The sequence below is a fragment of the Choloepus didactylus genome, chromosome 19 (genome assembly GCF_015220235.1).
Source record: "Choloepus didactylus isolate mChoDid1 chromosome 19, mChoDid1.pri, whole genome shotgun sequence".
NCBI classification, from domain to species: domain Eukaryota; kingdom Metazoa; phylum Chordata; class Mammalia; order Pilosa; family Megalonychidae; genus Choloepus; species Choloepus didactylus.
In genome coordinates, this window is record NC_051325.1 from 40103950 (window position 1) to 40126501 (window position 22552).

Below are 22552 nucleotides of genomic sequence, written 5' to 3' on the forward strand. Positions count from 1 at the left end.
ATTCAAGGGGCAGGAACATAGACTGTACCTCTCAATGGGATGGCATGTGGAATTAGAGATATTGTTGCCCTCTTTGGCCACATACTTTGCTACAAGCGTAATTTGCTAGAGAATGCTGTGGGTGGGAGTTGGCAGTCAAAACTATTAGACCAATAGGGTGAGTGGCTGTTCCAAGAGTGGAGGTACAGCCAGCATTGGGAATGCCAGAATGGGGGGGGTGGTATAGTCTAGCCTGAGTGGATCAAAAGACAAGCAGCTTGGATTGAGGTTAACATTTGAGGTCCAGGCAAAAGGCAGGATTTGAACTGGGCAGAGGAACAGGCATTATTTTATTTGTTTATCTACCACTCATCCATCCATCTGTTCCACCCATCCACTCATCCATCTGTCCACCATTTGTCCATTCACTTATCCATCCATCCATCCATCCATCCATCCATCCATCCATTTACCCATCTATACCCTGTTAACTTTCACTATGACAGTCTCCTCAATGTAAAATGGGGATCATAGTATTGACCTGATGGAGTTGTTTGAAGATTCAATGAATTAATAGAAGTTAAGTGTCTAGAGTAGTGTACCAGCACATAGTAAGTACTCAGTACACTCTAACTATTAATACTAGCATGTAATAACAATAACTATTGTTATTGTTATTCGGCTATGCACCCATAAATCCACCTACCCATCCACTCTTCCATCCATCTGTCCTTTTATTTATTCAACAGTGTAGTTGAATCATATGTATATTTAACTTATATAAATTCAACCATATTCTTAGCAAAAGAGAGAGAGAGGGAAAACCAGTTTAAAAAGCACAGTTGACTCTCCCTGCTATTCCATTCAATGGGTGTATAACCCACAGTAAGCTGAGGTGAACCACATGACTCAGCCACCAGAAACTTTGTATATTAACATGTTACTAAGGTGGGTGGAGAATGCAAAGCCACATATGCCATATTTCAGAGGTGATTTCATGGATCTTAGAGGGTTGTTTTTTAATGCAATTTTATAGAGATATATTCACACAACATATAATCCATCCAAAATATACAGTCAGTGACTCCCAGTATCATCACATAGTTTTGCATTCATGACCACAATTTTAGAACATTTTCATTGAAAAAAAGAAAAAAAACCCCACAAAAACAAGAAAAACCAAAACATCCCAGACCCTAATCCACCCCCACCCCCCATCATTGATCCCTAACATTGGTGTGGTACATTTGTTACCGTTGATGAACGAATATTAGGATATTACTGTTAAATATAGCCTATAGTTTGCAATAGGTACGTTTTCCCCCATATACCACTCTATTAACTCCTTATAATAGTTTCGTACATTTATTCTAGTTCATGGAAGAAACTTTTTATATTTGTATTGTTAATCTCAGTCGTTGTCCACCACAAGATTTACTGAGTTATATAGTCCCATGTTTGAAGCTCTGTCGTTCTTTCTGGTGACATGTATTACTTAGGGGGTAATATTAACTGTTCATTTTTCAGCATTCATACTAACTTTTTCACTTCCTTCATAAGATGGGACCCACCTGTCTATGTTGGACCCTGGTGACACAGACTTGGTTAAGACTTGGTCCCTGCCCTCATTATGCTCACAGTCTATGACAAGTGCAATGGGGACAGACACATAAACATATCATTACAGTGTAATATAAGAAATGCCATGAGAGAAGTCTGTATAAAATCGGGGCAGCACCAAGGAGCAAATGACTGCTGGTAATGAGTGGGAGGAGCATCAGGTGGGTCTTCATGAGTGTGATATTTGAATACAATCTTAAAGAATGAGCCTAAGTGTTAAGACACCCAAGAGAAGGGCATTATCAGGGAGAGGGAACAGCACATGCAAAAATTCAGAGATACTAAAGAATACAGACTGTTGAGAAAACAGTCAGGTGGGTAAGAGGAAGTGCGGAGAGATGAGTCTGGAGAAGTCTTTAGGGGTTGGATCTGAAAGGCCTCAAGTGCCAGCAAAGGGTTCTAAGACTTGATTCTGCAGGTGGCTGGGGAGCCATGGAAGAAGGTTCAGCAGAGGAACAGGAAGGGTCAGAGTTGTGTTTTGAATAGGTCACTCTGGCTCTGCATGGAGAATGGACAGGAAAGGGAGTCCAGAAGCAGGGAGACAAGGGGAGAGGCTGAGCCTCACCCAGCTTCCCGTGAGTTCCAGAAGGATGGGGCTACCACAGAAAAGACTTTGTCATAAACAGCCCTGGAGAGAGTCAACAAAGGAATCCCCCCACTCCAGATTTGAGGGCGCAGTTATTGGGCACATTACCCACTTTTGATTTGAGATCCCCAGTATATCGTTTCACAAGTATTCTAAGTCAAGAGACAAATGGCTCCCCTCAGGGATCCACTTAGGTTCTGGGTCCCCCCTGGTTCTGGAAAGGATCTCATTAGACATATAGTTCTTAAGACCTTCTCTTTGTCTTTGGTGGTCTGCAATTTGACGATGGTACATCTAGGCTGCCTTTTTTTTTTTTTTTTTAATAAACCTGCTTGGAGTTCATTGTGACTCCTGACTCATGTCTTTCATCAGTTCTGGAAAGTTCTTCAAATACTCCTCTCCCCCATTTTCTCTGTTGTCTCTTCTTGGAACTTTTTTTAAACTTTTTATTTTGATATATTTTCAAACTTACAGAATGGTTACAAAAATAATATAAACTTCATATGCGAAACTCCAACATACCCCTACCCCACCCCACCTCTGATACCCAGATCCACTAATTTTAACATTTTTCCACATTTGCCATAGCATTGTTTCTATCTACCTATCTATCTATCTATCTATCTATCTATCTATCTATCCTCTGAACACTTGAATGCAGGTTGTATACATCATGCTCCTTGAATATCTTATTACTGTCATATATATTTTCTTAGAACAAGGCTACTCACTTATCCAATCACAATCAGTGCAATTACCAAGTTCAAGAAATTTAATATGGATATAAAGCTTACAACCTGTATTTCAGCTTTTTTATATGTTCCAGTAATGTTCCTTTGAGCTTTTTATCCTTGCTTGTTAGATACCATCCAGAATCACGTTTTGCATTTGTCATTGTCTCTTTGGTTGTTCTTTCTTTCTTTTTTAAATTGTGAGAACATATATACAACATAAATTTTCCCATCTCAACCACTCCCAAGAATCCCATTCAATGGGATTAATAACATTCACAATATTGTGGTGCCCTCACCACCTTCATTATTTCTTTGCATACTCTCTCTGCATCTTTGTCTCTTCTCCTTCTGGGACTCCCACAATGCATATGTTGGTATGCTTGTTGGTGTCTTACAAGTTCCCCAGACTCTTTCACTTTTTTTCATTCTTTCTTCTCTCTGATCCTCATATGAATTATTTCAATTGTCTTATCTTCAAGTTCATTGATTCTTTCTTCAGTTAGCTCCAATATGCTGTTGCACCCCTCTAGGGAATTTTTAATTTCTGTTATTGTGGTCTTCAGCTCTGTTTGGTTCCTTTTCATAATTTCCATCTCTGGAACAGATAGTCTCTTTATGTTCATCTGTTGTTTTCCTGATTTCCTTTAGTTTTTTGTCTATGTTTTCCTTTAGCCTTTGAGCATAGTTAAGACCATTTTTTAAAAGTCTTTGTTTGGAATGTCCTAAGTCTGGTCTTACTCAATGATGGTCTCTAATGCTTTCATTTTCTCCCTTGCCTGGGCCATTCCTTCCTGTCTCTTTGTATGTTTAATAATCTTTCATTGAAACTTGGATATTTTGATATTTTAATGTATTATTGCTGGAATTTAGACTCTGAGGTATCTGTTCTTTAAGATTATGTCCAGCTAGTGTTATGACGGAGCTTTCCTTGAATTCTAAGAGCTAACGGAAAAAAAGGGAGTAACAAAAAGAAAACACCTTCTCAGTCTTTGCAGTATGAACTGTGCAAGTGCTCTCCTTCAGGTGTTATCCATACAATGAGTTTAGAGAATAGTTCCAGGTCAAAGCATAGGGGTCCCTCAATCCTTTCTGCATATGTGTCTTGTCTTTGACATGCACATGTGGCCTTAGAAATTCCCCTGTTTACACGAATACAAATGTCCTCTCTTCCCTAAGAATCAGTTTCCTCATGGCACTGCAGTGTGTCCTACAGCCAGCAATCCCTTGTCCCAGGCAGCCTGACTTAACTTCTCTCCCACAGCAGTCTGTAGAAAAGCTCTGTGAACTGCCTTCTACATGCTTGGCAAGTTCTGGGATGGCAAGTCCTATAGGCCACCATCGGACAGATTGGGGCAGATGTACATGCCCCCAGTATATGCACAAGGTTTTTTCTGCTCCTTCTGGAACTGAGCTGGTGAGGGGTAGGAGAGGGGCCAGCTAGGGCACCAGGAGATCCTACTGCTTTTAAGTAGCCTTTTCCTTGATATGGCACTCACCCTGTTTCTGCAGCCCTGTAACTGTTTTCTGGAGCTTTGAGAACGATTTTTCTGCCAGTTCTTGTTGGTTTTTCAAAGATTCTGTGGGTGGACAGAGCCCTGAAGCATCTCACTTCACCAACTTGATAGGGGCAGGGCTCCTCGTCTTGGAAATTTAAGTAGATGTTTGTTAGACCTTCTCACTCTATTCTCCATATCTCTCATATTCTCTCTCTCTCTCTCTCATTCTCGCTCTCTCTCTCTGTGGTTCTCTCTCTCTCTCTCTCTCTCTCTCTCTCTCTCTCTCTCTCTCTGTGCTACATTCTGGATAATTCCTTCAATTTCCAGGTCACAATTTTTCTCTTCATCTGAGTTTAACCTACTCATTAACCCTTCTAAGAGTTTTAAAATTCCAATTGTTATCATTTTCATTTCTGGAAGTTTGACTTATTTTTTTTTCCAAATCTACCTGTTCTTTTTGGAGAGCCTCTTACTCCTTATTCATGAGTTCAACCTTCTTTTTCATTTCTTTAAACATATAAGCATATTTATTTTACATTTTTAATAATGTAATACCAATTTCTGAAGTGTTTGGGGATCTGATTTTGTTGTTTGTTGTTTCTTCTATCTTGCTCAGGGTGGTATGTTTCTTGTATGCTATGAGTTACTTTTTTTTTTTTTTTTTTTTGAGAATGAAAGTTTATTTGATTTTTGCTTGCAAAAGTAATTTTGCTTATTGAAACTCTGAAAATTCAAAATTAACATCCTTGCCAATGAGTTTCTTACACCCACCAGAAAAAGTTTCAACTTTGTGTTCTACATTGTTCTGGCTGTGCTTTTTCCAAATAAACCTTTACAAGCTGGCTGCCATCCAGTTTTACACAGATTCTCTTGCCCACAAATTCACTTGGGGAGATCAAGTCGTCAAGGATTGCATGATACACAGCTGTCAGAGTACAGCTCTTGGGAGACTTTTGCTTATTTTTTGTAGGGAATTTTTGTGTGTGTGTTGGCTTGGACAGAATTCTTCTCTTATCGACAAGGACAACATGCTTTCCACTGAACTTTTTTTCCAATTCATGTACTAACTGGACTTGGGGGTTTTTTGGAACATTTTCAGTTAAGGAATGGGAACAAAGATCATAACAGCTTTCTGACCACCACACACTTCAGTTTCTTTGGCTGCTATTATATTCAGCTCTCTTAACTGAGATTTTAGATCCAAGTTCATCTCCAGTTCAAGAAGAGCCTGAGAATGGATGAGTAGAAAAATAGGGGAAGGAAACAAACAGACAAAGGTACCCAGTGTTCTTTTTTACTTCAATTGCTCTTTTTCACTCTAATTATTATTCTTGTTATTTTTGTGTGTGTGCTAATGAAGGTGTCAGGAATTGATTTAGGTGATGAATGTACAACTATGTAATGGTACTGTGAACAATCGAATGTACGATTTGTTTTGTATGACTGCCTGGTATGTGAATATATCTCAATAAAATGAAGATTAAAAAAAAAAAAAAAAAAAAAAAAGAAGAGCCTGAGAAATGCCAGATTCAAATTCATCCAGCTTTTTGCCATTGAGCTTCACAATCTTTGCATTTGAACTAAACATCGCCTTTTCCTTGCTAAGCATTGGCTTAACAAGAGGCCAAAGTCTCACAAGAACTCGTCAAATCTTGACAGCAGAAGCTGAATTACTTTTAAGTCGTCAGTAGGACTTGTGTCTGTGGGAATTTGCTGAAGACTGGGTGAGGGTGTTTTCTTCCAGGGAGGGATTTGATTTTGCTTCTGTTGGGTACCTAGGGACACCACAGAGTCTATTATTTTATTTTTGTACTTTTAAAAATTGATTTATAAGTCTTAAGAGCTCAGCTTTTAATGGATTGGGGGAAATGTTTAAATTTAATTTTTATTAAGGTATAATACAATCAAGTGCATTAATCTTAAATGCAAATTTTTACGTATAACTGCCATCAGATCATGATATAGAACATTTCTAGCACCCCAGAAAGTTTCTTTGTGGCTCTTTCCAGTCTACCTCCACCCAGGGGTAACCTCTATTCTGACTTCTATCATCATTGATTAGTTTTGCCTGTTGTGAAACTTTATAAAAATAGAATCATGCAGTATTCTTTCACTTGATGTAAATATCTGTGAGATTCATTCATGTTATTGCATGGGGTGATAATTTGTTCATTCTTGTTGCTATGTAGCATTCTCTTATATGACTATACCACAATCTATTTATTTATTCCACTGTTGATAAACATTTGCATAGTTTCCAGATTGGGGCTGCTATGAATAAATCTGCAAAGATCAGTTGTGTACATTGTTTTTTGGTGGACATAAGCACTTATTTTTATGGGTAAATAACCAGCAGAGGAATTATTGGTCATAGAGTAAATATTAAGCACAAGATGATTAATAGAAGCTGCCAAATAGTTTTCCAAAATGGTTGTATCAATTTATTCTCCCTTCAGCAATGTATGAGAGTTCCAGTTGCTCTGCATCCTCGCCAACACTTGACATTGTCAGTCTTTAATTTTCGCCATTCTGATGGGGGTGTAGTGGTATTTCACTGTGGTTTTAATTTGTATTTTCCTGATGATGAATGATAGGGAGCTTTTTTCATATATTTGTTGGCTAATTTGATACCCTAGTGAATGGATGTTCTAGTTTGTTGTCCTTTTTTATATATTTAGAAAGCATTGAAATTCATTCGAAAAGTAAAGTGGTGCATATTCCACATTATGTAACATCCCTAGCAGAGTCTAGGGCAGTAGAGTGCTGATAAACCAGGTCTCAGAAATAAAAATGCCTATTTGTGTCATTTTCAGAGTTCCATGGTGTAAATACACCAACCATGGCCAATTTCAAGCTACTAACTAAACAACTCACAAAGTTCCTGAATATTTAAGAAATGGTTCCCATGAGCCTGATTAGATAGATGCTATGACACCACTGATTCTGAGGTAGTACCTCTTTGGAAACTAATTGACATTTGTGCAGCAAAATATGTAAATATTCACACTAATCAGTATAAAATAACCTCACATCAGTTCAGGTCAGATTTTTGTCAGCAAATGAGTCACCTACCAATTAACAGTGAAAGAAGAACTTTCAGTTTACAGAGCTCTTTGGTTTTCTACATTGCACATAAAGACTATGGATCAGTATCTGCTTGTGTTCCATCATGGCAAGGTTTTTTTTGAAGCAGTCAGGGCACTTCAGGAAATCTGGTTGAACTTTTGTGCCCAGCAGTGAACGATGATTTGAGCTAAATGACCCCCAAAGTCCCTTCTAGTTCTGGAAGTTTATGGCTAAACATTTAAGAAATATTTCATTTTATTTAAGAAATATTTTATTGCAATTACTTTTCTTTATTTCTACTTTTGCATCACTGTGGAATGGAGTCTTTCAAAACATGCTTCTGGAGCTAGTGAACTCAGGCATCACATGGTTCTTTTTAGTGAAGGTTCTGGAGTCAGGCTGCCTAGATTTGAATCTTGGCTCCACCACTTACTTACTCTTTGATTTTGGGCAACTCATGTAAATCCCTCTGTGCTTCAGTTTCCTCATGTGATCATGAAAACTGAGATTTATTTATTTATTTATTTATTTATTTTTTAACTTTCCCTTCTTTTTTAAATCAACTGTATGAAAAAAAAAGTTAAAAAGAAAACAAACATACAATAAAAGAACATTTCAAAGAGACCATAACAAGGGAGTAAGAAAAAGACAACTAACCTAAGATAACTCCTTAACTTCCAACATGTTCCTACTTTACCCCAAGAAAGTTACATAATATAGCAACCTTTCTGTGAACTTGTTCCTACTATATCCATCAGAAATTAACAGACCATAGTCATTTCTGGGCATCCCCAGAACGTTAAAAAGCTTATCTGTTCTTCTTGGATTATTGTTCCCCCTTCCTTAATTACTCTCTACTGCTAGTTCCCCTACATTCTACATTATAAACCATTTGTTTTACATTTTTCAAAGTTCACATTAGTGGTAGCATATAATATTTCTCTTTTTGTGCCTGGCTTATTTCACTCAGCATTATGTCTTCAAGGTTCATCCATGTTGTCATATGTTTCACGAGATCGTTCCTTCTTACTGACGCGTAGTATTCCATCGTGTGTATATACCACATTTTATTTATCCACTCATCTGTTGAAGGACATTTGGGTTGTTTCCATCTCTTGGCAATTGTGAATAATGCTGCTATGAACATTGGCGTGCAGATATCTGTTCGTGTCACTGCTTTCCGATCTTCCGGGTATATACCGAGAAGTGCAATCGCCGGATCGAATGGTAGCTCTATATCTAGTTTTCTAAGGAACTGCCAGACTGACTTCCAGAGTGGCTGAACCATTATACAGTCCCACCAACAGTGAATAAGAGTTCCAATTTCTCCACATCCCCTCCAGCATTTGTAGTTTCCTGTTTGTTTAATGGCAGCCATTCTAACCGGTGTTAGATGGTATCTCATTGTGGTTTTAATTTGCATCTCTCTAATAGCTAGTGAAGCTGAACATTTTTTCATGTGTTTCTTGGCCATTTGTATTTCCTCTTCAGAGAACTGTCTTTTCATATCTTTTGCCCATTTTATAATTGGGCTGTCTGTACTATTGTCATTGAGTTGTAGGATTTCTTTGTATATGCAAGATATCAGTCTTTTGTCAGATACATGGTTTCCAAAAATTTTTTCCCATTGAGTTGGCTGCCTCTTTACCTTTTTGAGAAATTCCTTTGAGGTGCAGAAACTTCTAAGCTTGAGGAGTTCCCATTTATCTATTTTCTCTTTTGTTGCTTGTGCTTTGGGTGTAAAGTGGCCGCCTAATACAAGGTCTTTTTTTTTTTTTATCATCATTTTATTGAGATATATTCACATAGCACGCAGTCATACAAAACAAATCGTACTTTTGATTGTTTACAGTACCATTACATAGTTGTACATTGATCACCTAAATCAATCCCTGACACCTTCATTGGCACACACACAAAAATAACAAGAATAATAATTAGAGTGAAAAAGAGCAATTGAAGTAAAAAAGAACACTGGGTACCTTTGTCTGTTTGTTTCCTTCCCCTACTTTTCTACACATCCATCCATAAACTAGACAAAGTGGAGTTTGGTCCTTATGGCTTTCCCAATCCCATTGTCACCCCTCATAAGCTACATTTTTATACAACTGTCTTCGAGATTCATGGGTTCTGGGTTGTAGTTTGATAGTTTCAGGTATCCACCACCAGCTACCCCAATTCTTTAGAACCTAAAAAGGGTTGTCTAAAGTGTGCGTAAGAGTGCCCACCAGAGTGATCTCTCGGCTCGTTTTGGAATCTCTCTGCCACTGAAGCTTATTTCATTTCCTTTCACATCCCCCTTTTGGTCAAGAAGATGTTCTCCGTCCCACGATGCCGGGTCTACATTCCTCCCCGGGAGTCATATTCCACGTTGCCAGGGAGATTCACTCCCCTGGGTGTCTGATCCCACGTAGAGGGGAGGGCAGTGATTTCACCTTTCAAGTTGGCTTAGCCAGAGAGAGAGGGCCACATCTGAGCAACAAAGAGGCATTCAGGAGGAGACTCTTAGGCACAAATATAGGGAGGCCTAGCCTCTCCTTTGCAGCAACCGTCTTCCCAAGGGTAAAACTTATGGTAGAGGGCTCAACCCATCAAACCACCAGTCCCCTATGTCTGTGGTCATGTCAGCAACCATGGAGGTGGGGCAGGCGAACACCCCTGCACTCTCCACAGGCTCCTCAAGGGGGCACCACATCCTTTTTTTTTTTTTCCTTGTTTTTCTTTTTTCTTTTTTTTTTTTTTAACTTTCCCTTCTTTTTTAAATCAACTGTATGAAAAAAAAAAGTTAAAAAGAAAACAAACATACAATAAAAGAACATTTCAAAGAGACCATAACAAGGGGGTAAGAAAAAGACAACTAACCTAAGATAACTGCTTAACTTCCAACATGTTCCTACTTTACCCCAAGAAAGTTACATAATATAGCAACATTTCTGTGAACTTGTTCCTACTATATCCATCAGAAATTAACAGACCATAGTCATTCCTGGGCATCCCCAGAATGTTAAATAGCTTATCTGTTCTTCTTGGATTATTGTTCCCCCTTCCTTAATTGCTCTCTACTGCTAGTTCCCCTACATTCTACATTATAAACCATTTGTTTTACATTTTTCAAAGTTCACATTAGTGGTAGCATATAATATTTCTCTTTTTGTGCCTGGCTTATTTGGCTCAGCATTATGTCTTCAAGGTTCATCCATGTTGTCATATGTTTCACCAGATCGTTCCTTCTTACTGCCGCGTAGTATTCCATCGTGTGTATATACCACATTTTATTTATCCACTCATCTGTTGAAGGACATTTGGGTTGTTTCCATCTCTTGGCAATTGTGAATAATGCTGCTATGAACATTGGCGTGCAGATATCTGTTCGTGTCACTGCTTTCCGATCTTCCGGGTATATACCGAGAAGTGCAATCGCCGGATCGAATGGTAGCTCTACATCTAGTTTTCTAAGGAACTGCCAGACTGACTTCCAGAGTGGCTGAACCATTATACAGTCCCACCAACAATGAATAAGAGTTCCAATTTCTCCACATCCCCTCCAGCATTTGGAGTTTCCTGTTTGTTTAATGGCAGCCATTCTAATCGGTGTTAGATGGTATCTCATTGTGGTCTTAATTTGCATCTCTCTAATAGCTAGTGAAGCTGAACATTTTTTCATGTGTTCTTGGCCATTTGTATTTCCTCTTCAGAGAACTGTCTTTTCATATCTTTTGCCCATTTTATAATTGGGCTGTACTGTACTATTGTCATTGAGTTGTAGGATTTCTTTGTATATGCAAGATATCAGTCTTTTGTCAGATACATGGTTTCCAAAAATTTTTTCCCATTGAGTTGGCTGCCTCTTTACCTTTTTGAGAAATTCCTTTGAGGTGCAGAAACTTCTAAGCTTGAGGAGTTCCCATTTATCTATTTTTCTCTTTTGTTGCTTGTGCTTTGGGTGTAAAGTCTAGGAAGTGGCCGCCTAATACAAGGTCTTGAAGATGTTTTCCTACATTATCTTCTAGGAGTTTTATGGTACTTTCTTTTATATTGAGATCTTGGTCCATTTTGAGTTAATTTTTGTGTAGGGGGTGAGGTAGGGGTCCTCTTTCATTCTTTTGGATATGGATATCCAACTCTCCCAGCCCCATTTGTTGAAAAGACCATTATGGCTCAGTTCAGTGACTTTGGGGGCCTTATCAAAGATCAGTCGGCCATAGATCTGAGGGTCTATCTCTGAATTCTCAATTCGATTCCATTGATCTATATGTCTATCTTTGTGCCAGTACCATGCTGTTTTGGCAACTGTGGCTTTATAATAAGCTTCAAAGTCAGGGAGTGTAAGTCCTCCCACTTCGTTTTTCTTTTTCAGAGTGTCTTTAGCAATTCGAGGCATCTTCCCTTTCCAAATAAATTTGATAACTAGCTTTTCCAAGTCTGCAAAGTAGGTTGTTGGAATTTTGATTGGGATTGCATTGAATCTGTAGATGAGTTTGGGTAGAATTGACATCTTAATGACATTTAGCCTTCCTATCCATGAACATGGAATATTTTTCCATCTTTTAAGGTCCCCTTCTATTTCTTTTAGTAGAGTTATGTAGTTTTCTTTGTATAGGTCTTTTCCATCTTTGGTTAAGTTTATTCCTAGGTACTTGATTTTTTTAGTTGCTATTGAAAATGGTATCTTTTTCTTGAGTGTCTCTTCAGTTTGTTCATTTCTAGCATATAGAAACATTACTGACTTATGTGCATTAATCTTGTATCCCGCTACTTTGCTAAATTTGTTTATTAGCTCTAGTAGCTGTATCGTCGATTTCTCAGGGTTTTCTAGATATAAGATCATATCGTCTGCAAACAATGACAGTTTTACTTCTTCTTTTCCAATTTGGATGCCTTTTATTTCTTTGTCTTGCTGGATTGCCCTGGCTAGCACTTCCAGCACAATGTTGAATAACAGTGGTGACAGCGGGCATCCTTGTCTTGTTCCTGATCTTAGAGGGAAGGCTTTCAGTCTCTCACCATTGAGTACTATGCTGGCTGTGGGTTTTTCATATATGCTCTTTATCATGTTGAGGAAGTTTCCTTCAATTCCTACCTTTTGAAGTGTTTTTATCAAAAATGGATGTTGGATTTTGTCAATTGCTTTTTCAGCATCTATTGAGATGATCAATTGATTTTTCCCTTTCGAGTTTTTAATGTGTTGTAATACATTGATTGTTTCTCTTATGTTGAACCATCCTTGCATGCCTGGAATGAACCCCACTTGGTCATGGTGTATGATTTTTTTAATGTGTCTTTGGATTCGAATTGCAAGTATTTTGTTGAGGATTTTTGCATCTATATTCATTAGGGAGATTGGCCGGTAGTTTTCCTTTTTTGTAGCATCTTTGCCTGGTTTTGGTATTAGATTGATGTTAGCTTCATAAAATGAGTTAGGTAGTGTTCCATTTTCTTCAATGTTTTGAAAGAGTTTGAGTAAGATTGGTGTCAGTTCTTTCTGGAAAGTTTGGTAGAATTCCCCTGTGAAGCCATCTGACCCTGGGCATTTATTTGTGGGAAGATTTTTGATGACTAATTGGATCTCTTTGCTTGTGATGGGTTGGTTGAGGTCTTCTATTTCTTCTCTGGTCAGTCTAGGTTGTTCATATGTTTCCAGGAAATTGTCCATTTCTTCTACATTGTCCAGTTTATTGCCATACAGTTGTTCATAATATCCTCTTATAATTTTTTTAATTTCTTCAGGATCTGCAGTTATGTCACCTTTTTCATTCATTATTTTGTTTATATGGGTCTCCTCTCTTTTTGATTTTGTCAGTCTAGCTAGGGGCTTGTCAATCTTGTTGATCTTCTCAAAGAACCAACTTTTGGTGATATTTATCCTCTCTATTGTTTTTTTTTGTTCTCTATGTCATTTATTTCTGCTTTAATCCTTGTTATTTCTTTTCTTGTACTTGGTTTAGGATTGGTTTGCTGTTCATTTTCTAGCTTCTTCAGTTGATCCATTAGTTCTTTGATTTTGGCTCTTTCTTCCTTTTTAATATATGCGTTTAGTGCTATAAATTTCCCCCTTAGCACTGCTTTTGCTGCATCCCACAGGTTTTGGTATGTTGTGTTCTCATTTTCATTCGTCTCTATATATTTAGCAATTTCTCTTGCTATTTCTTCTTTAACCCACTGATTGTTTAGGAGTGTGTTGTTTAACCTCCAGGTATTTGTGAATTTTCTAAGTCTCTGATGGTTATTGACTTCTAATTGTATTCCATTGTGGTCAGAGAATGTGCTTTGAATAATTTCAATCTTTTTAAATTTATTGAGGCTTGTTTTATGTCCCAGCATATGATCTATTCTGGAGAAAGTTCCGTGAGCACTAGAAAAGTATGTGTATCCTGGTGATTTGGGATGTAATGTCCTGTAGATGTCTGTTAAATCTAATTCATTTATCAGATTGTTTAGGTTTTCAATTTCCTTATTGGTCTTCTGTCTGGTTGATCTATCTATAGGAGAGAGTGATGTGTTGAAGTCTCCCACAATTATTGTGGAAACATCAATTGCTTCCTTTAGTTTTGCCAGTGTTTCTCTCATGTATTTTGTGGCACCTTGATTGGGTGCATAGACATTTACGATTGTTATTTCTTCTTGCTGAATTGCCCCTTTTATTAGTATGTAGTGGCCTTCTTTGTCTCTCAAAACATCCCTGCATTTGAAGTCTATTTTATCTGAGATTAATATTGCTACACCTGCTTTCTTTTGGCTGTAGCTTGCATGAAATATTTTTTTCCATCCTTTCACTTTCAGTTTCTTTGTGTCCCTATGTCTAAGATGAGTCTCTTGTATGCAACATATTGATGGTTCATTTTTTTTTGATCCATTCTGCGAATCTATATCTTTTAATTGGGGAGTTTAATCCATTTACATTCAACGTTATAACCGTGAAGGCATTTCTTGAATCAGCCATCTTATCCTTTGGTTTATGTTTGCCATATTTTTCCCCTCTGTCTATTAATATCCTTTATTGTACCCATACCGAATCTCTTTAGTACTGAACCTTTCTCCAAGTCTCTCTGTCCTGTCTTTGTTTCTCTGTCTGTAGGGCTCCCTTTAGTATCTCCAGTAGGGCAGGTCTCTTGTTAGCAAATTCTCTCAGCATTTGTTTGTCTGTGAAAAATTTAAGCTCTCCCTCAAATTTGAAGGAGAGCTTTGCTGGATAAAGTATTCTTGGCTGGAAATTTTTCTCACTCAGAATTTTAAATATATCGTGCCACTGCCTTCTCGCCTCCATGGTGGCTGCTGAGTAGTCACTACTTAGTCTTATGCTGTTTCCTTTGTATGTGGTGAATTGCTTTTCTCTTGCTGCTTTCAGAACTTGCTCCTTCTCTTCTGTGTTTGACAGTGTGATCAGTATATGTCTTGGAGTGGGTTTATTTGGATTTATTCTATTTAGAGTTCACTGAGCATTTATGATTTGTGTATTTATGTTGTTTAGAAGATTTGGGAAGTTTTCCCCAACAATTTCTTTGAATACTCTTCCTAGACCTTTACCCTTTTCTTCCCCTTCTGGGACACCAATGAGTCTTATATTTGGATGTTTCATATTATCTATCATATCCCTAAGGTCCATTTCGATTTTTTCAATTTTTTTCCCCATTCTTTCTTTTATGCTTTCATTTTCCATTCTGTCATCTTCGAGGTCACTGATTCGTTGTTCAACTTCCTCTAGTCTTGTACTATGAGTGTCCAGAATCTTTTTAGTTTGGTCAACAGTTTCTTTAATTTCCATAAGATCATCCATTTTTTTATTTAGTCTTGCAATGTCTTCTTTATGCTCTTCTAGAGTCTTCTTGATTTCCTTCATATCCCGTACTATGGTCTCATTGTTCATCTTTAGTTCTTTGAGTAGCTGCTCTAGGTGCTGTGTCTCTTCTGGTCTTTTGATTTGGGTGCTTGGGCTTGGGTTATCCATATCGTCTGTTTTTTTCATATGCTTTATAATTTTCTGTTGTTTTTGGCCTCGTGGCATTTGCTGAACTTGATAGGGTTCTTTTAGTGTTTGTAGACCTATTGAAGTCCTTATCTCTAATTTATCAGATCTACAGCTTCGTGGAGTACACTTTCTCTAACTAACCAGCAGGTGGCGTCCACGAGCCACCTGTTCTCCACAAGCCCGTTCTCCCCTGCTTAGCCTTTTTGGTGAGTGGGGGAGTGAGTCTTGTGGGGCCCAATTGGTGTACCAAGCTTGCGTGTGTAGTTGGTGTTGCCTGCCCTGTATGTGGGGCATGTTTCTGGGCAGTCGGGGAGGGGGGGTGGCCCTAACAATCAAATCTCCCTGGTGATCCTAGAGTTTTAAAGCTGGTGCAATAGTCTAATCCTTCAGTTCAGTCCTGCCACAGTTTGTCTCTGCCACTGACCCACAAGTCCTTGGTATTGGCGTATGGCTCCTGAGACTTGCAAGTGGGCCCCTCTTCCAGGCTGTGCACCCCGGGTCCTCTGTTGAGGGATGACTGTGCTATGTCACAGGTGAGTGCCGTCCCCTCAGGGCAGTTCTGGGCTGCTGGGCTGTGTAGGGAGGCTCCCAGTCTGCTCAAATGATGGCTGAATGGGGCTTTGTTAATTCACACTGCTCCACCTTCCCAACTCTGGGACAATCAGCTGAGGTTGCAGGGAAGGCTAATGTCCACGCCCAGTTTTGTGGTGTGTGCCTGTTATTTGAAGCCCTTCTGTCACACTGGGTTGTCTGGGGCAGCTCTGGGCTATGGGGCTGGCAATGGGCAGGAGTGTTTCCTGTCCACCAGGATGGTGGCTGTGAGCGGACACCCCCGTTTTCTTGGGAAGTTGTGGTGTTTAGTGAATTTTCTCAGCCACTGAATTATTGCCTTTTGTCTCAGAGCTCTCTTAGTTCTGCTCTTGACTTGACGTGCCCAAATTGAAAGTCTTTGAAGCTTTCTGTATTGGGCTTCTTAGAGTAATTGTTTTAGAAAAAGAAAAAAGGAATAAAAAAAAAAAAAAAAAAAAAGGGTTCTCCTCAGAGATCTAATGGGTTATTGAAATGCTAAGAGACAAAGCAACCAGGGCCATTAAGGAAAGGTCCACAGGGCAAAGAGATCAGCTTTTCTTCGGGATTTGCATATGCGCCTTAGGGCCTGAGCTCCGCCCTTCCCCTTTCTGTGTTCACCAGAACTCTAAAAATCCTCTGCTTTTATTTTGGAGTTTTTCGTGTTGTTTTTTTTTTTTCTATGCCTGTCTCCTCTCTGCTGGGCTGGCTGCTCACAGATTCTCTGGTGTCTGGTCTCTGTCTATCTATGGTTGGAGTCTGGATCAGTAGAATGAGTTTCCGATAAGAGCAGCCACTGCAGTTCTCCCTTCTCCTTCCTGGAGCTGACAGCCCCTCCTCCCACGGGACTGAGCCTGGCAGGGAGGGGCACGGGTCCCCTGGCCGCAAAAACTTACAGATTTCGCTGATCTCAGCAGTTCGACATTTTCATGAGTGTTGTATGAAGTATGCCCAAAGACAGACTGCCCTGTGGTGTCCAGTCCACGCAGTTCCTGGCTTTCTACCTACTTTCCTGGAGGAGTAACTAAAACATACAGCTCACCAGTCTTCCATCTTGCCCTGCCTGCCTGAGATTTATTTTTAAAAGAGGAATTCCTGGTGACCAGCTCAGAGCTGCCTATTGATAAGGCTTCCTCACACCTGGGCACCCCAGATTGCATCGAGTATCCTGAGTAAGTCATGGTGTTGGGCATGGGAGGGCTGTTCGCAGTGTCCACAAGTGGACCTAACACCACACAGACTGCTGGGGTGTTTCCCTGCTTTTCCATCTTCATAGTCTGTGCCTGCAGTGTTTCATTAGAGTGGCTGCTTGGTCCCCAGCTCTAAGGCCCAAGGGCCCAGTCTCGGAAAATCCTGTGCCCACCTAAGGTAATGTCCTGGCTGCTGCCTCCCCAAAGCCTGAAAAAGTTTGGAATCCACTGCTATGAGATATCCCAAACCTGGGTTCTTAAGTCTTTTTCAGCAATGAAAAGAAAAGAACTATTGATCTACAAAAAGACATGGAGGAACCTTAAATTCACATTGCTAAGTGAAAGAAACTGGTCTTAAAAGGCTCCGTAATGTATGATTCCAACTATATAACATTCTAGAAAAGTCCAAACTAGACGGTATAAAGATCAGAGGTTGCAGCGGGTTCAGGGGAAGAGAGGGAGGGAGGGATGAATTGGTGGAGCATGAGGCATTTTTTAGGGCAGTAAAACTATTCCATGTGATTCTATGGTGGATCATGACATTTGACATTTGTCAAAACCCATGTAAACTATAGACTTTAGTTACTAATAATGTATCAATATTGGTTCATTAACTGTGACAGAAGTAGCACACTGTTCCAGTTTGCTTGAGCTGCTGTTAGGCAAAATACAAGAAATGGTTTGGCTTTTATAAAGAGGGTTTATTTGATTACAAATTTACAGTCCTGAGGCCATAAAAGTGTCCAAATCAAGGCATAAACAAGAGGACACCTTCACTGAAGAATGGACAGTGGCATCCAGAACACCTCTGTCAGCTGGGAAGGCACGTGGCCGGTGTCTGCTGTTCCTTTGCTCCCAGGTTGTGTTTCAAAGAACTTTCTCCAAAATGTCTCTGGGCTTCTGTCTTAGCTTCTCTCTATCAGCTCCCATGCGTCCTTGCTTCTTTCTCCCAGGGCATTTTTCTCTAAGTATCTGGGGGTCCTCTCTTAGCTTCTCTGGGGCAAGCTCTGGGCTTTTTCTCTTAGCTTAGCATCTCCAAACATCCTTCTGTCTGCATCTTGAAGCATCTCTAAGCATCTCTGTTGGCTTCTGCTCCTGTATCTCTTCCTGAGCCTCTTAAAGGCCCACTCTGAATGGGCATGGCCACACCTTCATGGAAATGATCTAATCAAAATGTCTCACCTACAATTGAGTGAGTCACATCTCCATGGAAACAACCTAATCAAAAAATCCCACCCTAATCAAGACTAATAAGTCTTCCCCTACAATATTGCATTAAAAAACATGGCTTTCTCTACCACGGGACTTGCCCTTAGCAAGACTGTTGCTGCAAAGGAGAGGCTAGGCCTGCCTATAATTGTGCCTAGGAGCCTCCTCCCGAATGCCTCTTTGTTGCTCAGATGTAGCCCTCTCTCTCTAGCTAAGCCAACTTGGCAGGTGAAATCATTGCCCTACCCCTACATGGGATCTGACACCCAGGGGAGTAAATCTCCCTGGCAACATGGAATAGGACTCCCGGGGAGGAATGTAGACCCAGCATCGTGGGATTGAGAACATCTTCTTGACCAAAAGGGGGATATGAAAGGAAATGAAATAAACTTCAGTGGCAGAGAGATTCCAAAAGGAGCCAAGAGGTCACTCTGGTGGGCACTCTTACACACAATAAAGACAACCCTTTTTAGGTTCTAATGAATTGGAAAAGCTAGCAGTAAGTACCTGAAACTATCAAACTACAACCCAGAACCCTTGAATCTTGAAGACAATTGTATAAAAATGTAGCTTATGAGGGGTGACAATGTGATTGGGAAAACCATATGGACCACACTCTCCTTTGTCTAGTTTATGGATGGATGAGTAGAAAAATGGGGACAGAAGAAAAAAGAAAAAAAGGCACCCAGTGTTCTTTTTTACTTTAATTGTTCTTTTTCACTGTAATTTTTATTATTATTTTTGTGTGTGTGGTAATGAAAATCTTCAAAAATTAATTTTGGTGATGAACACACAACTATATAATGGTACTGTGAACAATTGAATGTATGCTTTGTATGACTGCATGGTAGGTGAATACATCTCAATAAAATTGAATTATTAAAAAAATTGAATTAAAAAAAAAAAAGAACATGGGCATAATATATCCAAATCAGTACACACACTAATGCAAGATGTTAATAGGGGAAACTATATATGGGGGCAGTGGGGGATATATGGGGACTTTCTTACTTTCTATGCAATTTTTCTGTAAATCTAAAACTGCTTTAAAAATAAAGTTTATTATTTTTTAAATTGGTTGCCACCTTTCTTAAAGTTTTGTAAGAGATCTCTGTAAATTCTGTATATGCACCCTTTGTGGGATATATGTATTGAAAACATACCTTTTCCCAGTCTGATTCTTGTCTTTTAACTCTTCTAAATGAAGAGTTCAATTTTAATGAAGTCCAACTTTTCATTCTTCTCTTTTATCGTTTCTTATATTCTTTGAAAGAAATATTTAAGAAATGAAGGTATTCACCATACTTTCTTCTAGAACCTTGATTGTTTTAGTTTTAGTTTTCACATACAGATCAATGCTCCAGCTTGATTGATTTTTTTGTGTTTGGTGCAAAATAAGAAAGTTTTTCCCCCATATGGATATCTAGATTTGGCGGCACTATTTATTACAAAGACCATCCCTTCCCCACTGAATTGCAGGGGCACCTCGTTATCCAGATGATTGTATATGTGCAGGTCCGTTTTGGGGATCTAATCTGTACCACTGATCTATTTGTCTGTCTTAATTACTATAGCTTATTTTTTTAATTAAACTTTTTACGTTGAGAAAATTGTAGGTTCACATGCAGTTGTAAGAAATACAGAGAGAGCCTGTGTACCCTTTACTCATTTTCCCCTAATGGTAGCATCTTGCAAAACTATTGTACAGTATCACATCCAAGATACTGACATTGCTACAATCCACTGATCTTGTTGAAATTTCCCCAGTTTTACTTGTATTCATTTTAGTGTATGTATATGTGTGTATTTAGTCCTATACAATTTTATCTGATGTGTAGGTTTGTGTATCCACCACCAAGGTCAAGATAAAGAACAGCTGCATAACTATAAGGATCCCTCATGATGACCTCCCTCCCATACACCCCCCAACTCCTTGTCCCTAACTACCAAGCTGTTCTCCATTTCTGTAATTCTGTCATTTCAAAATGGAATCATACAGTGCATAACCTTTGGGAATTGACTTTTTTCACTCAGCAGAATTCTCTTGAGATTCATCCGAAGTTATTACATGTATCAATAGTTTGCTCCTTGTTACTGATGAATAGTATTCCATGGTGTGGACATACCACAGTTTGTTTAACTACTCACTCATTGAAGGACATCTTGGATGTTTCTAGTTTTGACTATTATGAACATTCATGTACAGGTTTTTGTGTGAACATAAGTTTCTATTTCTCTGGGATAAATGCCCAAGAGGGCAACAGCTGGGTTACATGGTAATTGCATGTTTAGTTTTATAAAAAACTGCCAACCTGTTTCCCAGAAGGACTGAACCATTTTTTATTCCCACAGCAATGTATGATGGATTGTTTCTCTGCATTGTTGCCAGCATTTGGTGTTGTCATTACTTTTTATTTTAGCCATTCTGATAGGTATATAACAATATCTTATTGTGGTTTTAATTTGCCTTTCCCTAATGCTAATGATGTTGAATGAATACCTTCATGTGCTTATTTGCCGTATGCATATCTTCTTTAGTGAAATGGTTGTTCATGTCTTTTGACCATTTTCTAATTGGATTGTTTAATTTTTTACTGTTGTTTTGAGAGTTCCTTGTATATTCTAGATACTAGTCCTTTGTCAGCTATTTTTTCCTAACTCTAGCTTTTAGTATACCTTGAAATCTGAAAATGTTAGTCCTACAGCTTTATTTTTCTGTAGAGTCTTGGCTATTGAAAGTCCTTTGAATTTCCATGTAAATGTTAGAATGAGATTATCAAAACCCTGATTGGCTTTTGATTGGGATTGGGATTTATAGATCCACAAGGAGAGAACTGACATCTTTCAAATAGTGAGGCTTCCAAATATTAGCGTGGTATAACACTCTTTATTTAGGTCTTATTTAATTACTCTCCCCAGTGCTTTGTAAGTTTTAGTGTGGAAGTCTTGTATATCTTTCATTAGAGTCATCCCCAGGTATTTGATGGGTTGCAAGCTATTGTAAAAGGTATTGTTTACTTAAATTTTATTTTAAAATTGTTTCTTGCTAGTATATGTAAATACAATTGATTTTTGAATATTGTACCCAGAGACCTTGCCAAATTCACTTCTTAATTCTGCTTGTTTGTTTGTAGATTCTTTTGGATTTCCCACACACACAGTATGTCATCTGTGAATAATAACATTTTTATTTCTGTTCCAATTTTTTGTACCTTTTATTTCTTTTTCTTGTTTTATTGCACTGACTAGGAACTCTAGTACCATGTTGAATAGAAATAGTGATGATAGTGGACAGTTGACCTTCAGGGAAAAGCAGTCAAAATTTCTCCAAGGTATAATGTTACTATAGGGTTTTGTAGATGTCCTTTATAAGATTGAGGAAGTTCCCGTCTATTCCTAGCTTGTTGAGAATTTTTATTATGAATGAATGCTGAATTTTATCAAATATATTTTCCACAGTCTTTTGAGATGGTCACTTTTATTCATTCTGTTAAAGTGGTAAATTATATTGATTGACTTTCAAATGTCAAACAAACTTTGCATTCAAGGAATAAATCACATATGGTGATGATGTATTATGCTTTTTACATATCACTGGGTTTAATATGTTAATAGTTTGTTTAGTATTTTTGCATCTATATTCATGAGAGATATAGGCTTATGATTTTCCTTTCTTGTCATGTCCTCAAAAATTGGTATAAGCTTATTCTGAACTCATAAACTGAATCAGGAAATATTCCCTCCTTTCCTGTTCTCTGGAAGAATTTATAGGATTGATGTTTTTAATTACCTAGATGTTCCCTAGAACATTCTAATTCACTAGAAGGATTCATCAGTGGGGCCATTTGGGCTGAGAGTTTTCTTTGTGGGGATGTGTATGTTACAGATTCAATTTCTTTAATATATAAATAGGATTATTCAAGTTTTATTTCTTCTTGTGTCTGTTTTGATAAATATTTTTTTCAAGGAATTTGTTCATTTCAATTAAATTACCCAACTTTTGGCATAAAGGTGTTTATAATATTCTATTATTACTTTTTAAATGTCTATAGCATCTGTAGTGATGTTCTTTCTTCATTCCTGATATTGGTAACTTATGTTATTTATATTTTATTTAGATCTATCTATCTATATCTATC

The 22552-nt window shown here is 38.4% G+C and overlaps 1 pseudogene; it reads right to left on the reverse strand.

The window, feature by feature from the left end:
- Positions 1-5127: 5127 nt before the first annotated feature.
- Positions 5128-6003, reverse strand: LOC119515891 (annotated as a pseudogene).
- Positions 6004-22552: the final 16549 nt, after the last annotated feature.